Genomic DNA, 6,969 nt, shown 5'->3' on the forward strand with positions numbered 1-6,969 from the left:
CCTTGTGTTAGATTAGTTGTACACCGATATGTAAAGCGTTAATCGATTCATATAATCAAGCAAGCAAGTTTATGCATCAATTAATACTGTAAGTGACGTTTTCATGTGCTTTGGAATTACTTAAGGTATTATAATATTTGTAAAGGTTCGTGGTAATTTGGTATTATGATTTGCTTAAAGGTTCTGACTTCTTACTTCTTGTCCCTTAAGCCCTTGTAATTTCATTATATTTTTGTGTATGTATTTTTTGCTTAATTGCTTTTGGCATATTGCTACCATTTTAATATTTTAACTCATGTCATGATCAAGTGGGTATCATTGTATACTCGTAGATTGATTACTACACTACTACTCTTTGACATTTGATGATGGGTTAATTGAGGTTATTTGGTTCCATGAGTTTGGATATGAGACTATGATGTTGTTAACTTTAATCTTATATATGATGGTTTAATTGGAATTTTGTTTGCAGTATGTTGTTGTTATTTTGTCTCCTACTCTCGTTTAATCATGACCCAATTTTCCGTTTCTTTCCAATTGATTAGTATAATATCTATGGGAGTTATATTCATTTGGTTGATGATTATCAATTAGGGGTTAGATTTATTTTAAAAGTATGATTATCAATTTACATTATTATATTGGATCAACTAATAATTATATTTCTAGTTATAGTTTTGATATAAGTATTACTGGTCTATCGGATGATGGGTGTTTAATCTATAGATTACATATTATAACTATATAAGTTATATATTCTTATATTAATTAGTTTTTAAGTTATATATCCCTATTATACTTCTACTGTTTTTATGTTGAGTCGCACTTTGTAAAATTGAGGAAAATTTCACATTTGCTACCAGGGAAAGCACCATGTTTCACATTTGCTACCCCTCTAAAATTTTATTTTATTTTACTACCACCGAAACACACTAATTTTCATAATCACTATCACTTAACGGATCCGTTACGATTTCCGATAAGTTAATTAAAAAAAAATAAAAAACAAAAATCAAAAATTAAAAAATAATTAAAATAAAAAAAACAAAACACCCTCCCCCTCCCCTGCCACCCCTTACCCTCCCCCCTGCCGGCGTCCGGCGCCCAGAACTTCAGCCGGTGCCGGCGCGTACCACCCCCTCCCTTTCCCCGATCCCTACGCAGCCAACGCGAACCCCTTCCCCTTTTCCCGTTCTCGCTGCCCCGACCAACCACCCCAAACCGAAACCAAAACCACCCCCGGAATCAGCCCCCAACCCCGTTCCCTCCCTCCACCGAATCGACCCCCCTCCCCTTCCTCGTCCCCCGTTCCCTTATCAGCCACAATCGAAATTCCCTGCCACCAAAACCACCCTAAACGAAACCCTAAAACTTGTTTAGAGTGGTTTCGGGCAGGGGGTTTAGGGTTGGGGTTGTTAGTTTTGGGTGGGGAGGGGAAGGGTTTCAATTCCGCCGGCGTCGGCTGCAGCTTGGGCGCTGGCCGCCCGTAGGGGGAGGGGGGAGGGTGGTTGACGGGGAGGGTTATGGTTTTTTGGGTGGGTGGTTTTTAATTTTTTTTAATTTATTTTTTTAACTTATTTTATGTTTTTTTAATAAACTTAACGGAAATCCTAACGGATTCCGTTAAGTGGTAGTTATTATGAAAGTTAGTGTGTTTCGGTGGTAGTAAAATAAAATAAAATTTTAGAGGGGTAGCAAATGTGAAACAGGGTACTTTCCCTGGTAGTAAATGTGAAATTTTCCTAAAATTGATAATTCATTAGGCAACAAAGGCACTATACATATACGGTGCCTTTTTGGTGCAGCAGGCCACACCATGTGGCTTGCTACCAAGTTAGCAAAAATAACTGACCTAGAGGTTACTATTCACGCACATGTAGGAGTTACTGGTATAGTCAGGGTTACTTGTATTTTTCAGGTGTTACTTTTTTTTTTTTTTTTTTTTTTTTTTTTTTTTTTTTTTTTTTTTTCTAGGAGTTACTTGTATGATTACTTATTTAGGGGTTACATGTATTTTTTTTTTTCAAGAGTTACTTGTATAGATTACTTATTCAGGGGTTACTTGTTTTTTTTTTTTTTTTGGTTTCAAGGGTTACTTTTATGGATTACTTATTTAGGGGTTATTTGTATTTTTAGGGGCCCCTTTTTTTTTTCTTCTTCAGGGGTTACTTGTATGGATTACTTATTCAGAGGTTACTTGAATGGGTTAATTAAAGGGTTACTTGTATGATTACTTATTCAAGGATTACTTGTATGGGTTACTTTATTGGTTACTTGTATGAGTTACTTATTCAATAGTTGCTTGTAGGCCCCATACCAAACCAGTAACACCCTACAAGTAACCCCCGACCAAAACCAGTAACACCCTACAAGTAACCCCTGACCAAACCAGTAACACCTACAAGTAACCCCTGACCAAACCAGTAACACCGTACAAGTAACCCTTAGCTAAACCAGTAACACCCTACAAGTAACACTCTTTTTTTTTGACAAGTAACACTCTATAATCTGCTCATACTACTATTGTTGTTTATGTTGCTGATTTTTTGGCGAAGAATGTTCGATCGAAGATTCCACGAAGAAAACGAGCTCAAATTTCTCCGGTTCTCATTGATTTCACTACTTCAAATGTTGTTGATGATCTTAAGCTTAATTAATCGCAATTTTCACAGCAATTTAACACCCAAATTCTACAATTTTGGGCTTTAATTGCATTAATTTGACAAAGAGGAGAGAGAAAATGGGTTGAGTAGAGATTTGCTTGTTGGTGATGTGTGGTCTGATTTGAAGAAAAAACTATGAAAACAGGAGTGAGAAATTAGGTGAAATAAAAAATATGGTTGTTGGTGATGTGTGGTTTGGCTTGGAGAAGAAGCTAAGAAAAGAGGAGAGAGATAAAGAAAATAGAAGACTTATGTTAATAAAATTGTGGCTCGCCACATGGTGTGGCCAGCCACATACAAAAATTTGTGATACATATATATAATTCGATCCCACGATGCCTAACTTTAGTCAAACAATATCTTATGAAATTGAAGATCAGTGGGAAATTTACCAAATCCTAATTATATGTATATGTATATGTATATGTATATGTATATGTATATGTACATGTATATGTATACATATATATATACACATACATATACATATATACATATACATATACATATATACACACACACATATATATATACACATACATATATATATATATACACACATACATATACATATACACACACATATACATATATATACACATACATATATATACATACATATATATATATATACATGCATATATACATATATATACATATATATATATATATATATACATATATATATATATATACATATATATATACATATATATATATACATATGTATATATATACATATGTATATATATACATATGTATATATATTATCTTGTTATATCTCAATACAAATTAATGTGTTCAACCATACTTGTTAAATCAAATTAGCAAATCTATTAATCTATTATGATTTTTTATGATCCTATATACATGGGCTAATTATACGTTTAGTTTGTCTTTTATTGATTTATTATGTTTATATATTGTTATGTATTGTACTTTGTACTTGCGTTGCATTTTGACACTCAAGGCATAATCTTTATCTTGTTAATGTGTCTTTATTCCTTATCCTTGAGAGTTAGTTGATCTTTCTCTCTAGACTACTAGTAAGCATGCAATGTATAAATCAAGTATTTTTGAAAGAAATCTTATTGACAATAATTACGTCTTAGAAAATCACAATGTTACGTTTTATTATTAGGATCTACAGTTTGCATATTGCGGAGTATTTGTTAATAATTTGAGCATCTTGACATTGTCAATATTAAGCCCAAAATATTTCATAACGAGTATGAGATTACAAACATTACTACGATGAGTATATGTTTTAAGGAAGCTAAAGTTTGTGGACTAATCTTAACAAGGTAAGAATGATTTAATTTGTTGAAAATTGTTATATTGCTTATATAATATGTGAGATTACTCGTACTTAGATGATGTCATAACCTTATTGGCCACATGAATTATTATTCTTGACAATTTCAAATCATGCTAGTATTTGTTTAAGATTAATTTGAACAAATAAATTATTTGTTTTGTTAATTAGCTAGACATGAAAATAATTTATGAATTGTAGTTAGTAATTACAATGCTTATTACAATTTTTTAGTTTTATTCATATGACATGAACTTGGTACCATGGTCATGACATTAGTTGAGTTAATAAGCATATTTACTTTCTTAAAATATTAAATATAGATTGTGTGATTTCGTTCATTCAATTATAATATGCCTACATGAAGATGGAATACTTTTAAATGATGTGTAAGTTGACCATGGAACTCTTGTATACATAGACCTGAAGTTCATTAAAATTATGAGTCAATTTTAGAAAAGTTGACATGATGTTTTTTTTTTTTTTTTTATTTTTTATTTTTTATGGTTATTATATATAGATACCACACATTGGGTGAGTATTAATGATTCATACATTACAAGATTCTTACTACTCTAAAAAATGAATGAGAAATAATTGTAGGATTGAGGTGATATGTGCATATTTCCGTGATGAATATAAATGTAAAAGTTATACGATATGCGAATTAAACATATTACACAATTTTATTTAAACAAGAGATAGATGACTTTGTGGGAAACTTACTTGAATAATGTATTACTCATGCCCATAGTTTTAAGAATTTGTGATATAAAGGTTAATATAACTGGGTTAGAGGAATTATAAGAGTTTTATAAAAGAATAATTTTTCTTTGCTTGATACATGACATTACCAAAAGAATTTATGGTTTAAGTGCAAGGGATTTCAAGGTTGTTGGATAGCTTAGATCTATTTCATATCCCCATATGCAAGGATTAGGGGGAGATAATATTCATTTCGTTATTATATGAAATCCTTGCACATGAATTGAATGATATATTGATGGTCAATAGTGCATACATTAGCTTTAATATCAATGTCAATAATTTATTTAATAAAATCGACCACATTATATTACATATTTACAATGACACCATCCTAAAGATGGATGTATATAAATGAATGACATTGATCATTTTTAGTTGTAAATGCTTCAATTAAAATTATTGTCCCAGTTTGACAACATCGGTTACTAATTGTAGACACCTAAAAATGTCTCCCCAAAACCAAACCCGATGATGAATAACCTTTCACCGCCATTATTGGTCGGGTTGAGTATTTAATCTTGGAGTGCTTAAATCCATATTTCCATTTCATAAACCAATCCAATTCATAGCCCATTTTCCCAAATCATAACTTATTTTCCTCTTTTCGTGCCTTTAAGCCCAAATAATTCATTTCGTGTCCATTAAAATCATTCATTTCGTGTCCTCTTTATAAAAACGTTAGATCAGTTTATTTTGGTCCATAATCTGGGTCCAATTGTTAAATGGTTGTATGGGGCTTGAAAAAATCTTTCCAACGATATATTATAAGCCCAAATCCGAGTTGTAACGAATAAGAAATACTAAACTAAGTCCAAACCGAACCTAAGCCCACCTTGCCTACGACCCAATGATCATGTGGAGGGTCCAAAGGATTTAATCTCATTCCTAATCCAATTAGGATTAATTGGAAGCTTCTATAAGCTTCTAAAAGATCTTAATTATCCTTTTTGAAAAGATAAGATTAAAGCATTTGAAATAGAATAAAACTTTTCTTTTTGAAAGTCCTAATTCGATTCGAATTGAAAGACGTTCAAAGATTGACAGATATTATTTTCGTTCCTCACTGTTTTTATCTGATTCTTAAATGGTTGGATAGCTCTTGTAATTATATTTCCAATAATATATTATAATATTGATTCCGAGCTATAACGAAAATGATATAAAAGAAATACGAAACTCTATCCAAAACTGACACCGTCCCACTATTTCGGCCATATCTTTTATTCTACAAAATATTTTAATCTGATTCTAATTGGGTTAGAAAGTAGACTTCAAGAGCTTTCCAACAATATCTTATTCATCTTATTCCGATTTTTGGATCAAAAGATATTATAAAAACAAAAACCGCAAAAACTGCTGTCTATCGCAAGGGTTTTATCCGATTCGAATTCGTATCTTTTCTTGATTCGACCTCTCTTTTTTCCCTATAAATAGAGGTCATATCTCCCCTTTTTCAATCATCAACAAGCTTGATCATCAAGTACTTCTCTCTTCCTCTCTCCCTACACCAAAAATATTCTCTCCTCTCTCTCATATTCTAAGCCTTAAACCTATATTCTTAAACACTATTCTTCCCTTAAGCACTCTAATTTAAGGAGTCCATACAATACCCGAAGTTCTATACTTAAACCAAGGCGTGAAAGGTATAATTAACTGAGGGTTTGGACCAAATCAACTCTACTTTTTATTTAATTTAATTTCCATTTGATTTTTATTTTTATTGAAGTTACTAACAGTTTATTCATGATGTAGCAAATTCAAGGAAACGCGGAAAGTGAGTAATTAATCACTTAATTACTCTTATTATTATTCTTATTGCTAATATCATGATGAGGATTATTATTTGATTTGACTAACGCTATTATTTTTAAATTGCTTCCAATATTAATGTTTGTTCTATTATTTATTTATGATCACCATATTGCATTGTTAAAAAGAATATGTAATTGAAAATCACGACTAATAAGATAATTTGGACAATCGGTTTAAGTTCCTTTTTAATCTTGTTGTTAAATCGAAGTGATCACGATATTGTAGAATTATATGTTGCATAAATATTCAACCAATTTAGCATAATAATAGTTTGGAGCAAATTGAATCTTTGTTTGCATGCCTTTGAGATCACGGGAATACTTTTTAATATAAGAATCGAGTAGAGGCCAATACGGGCGAATGTGACTCCATGACTCACTTCGTACCATCATCCCCGATCCTCCTTTCGGG

This window comes from Chenopodium album, chromosome 19, assembly GCF_948465745.1.
Source record: "Chenopodium album chromosome 19, dcCheAlbu1.1, whole genome shotgun sequence".
In the NCBI taxonomy this organism is placed as follows: Eukaryota; Viridiplantae; Streptophyta; class Magnoliopsida; order Caryophyllales; family Amaranthaceae; genus Chenopodium; species Chenopodium album.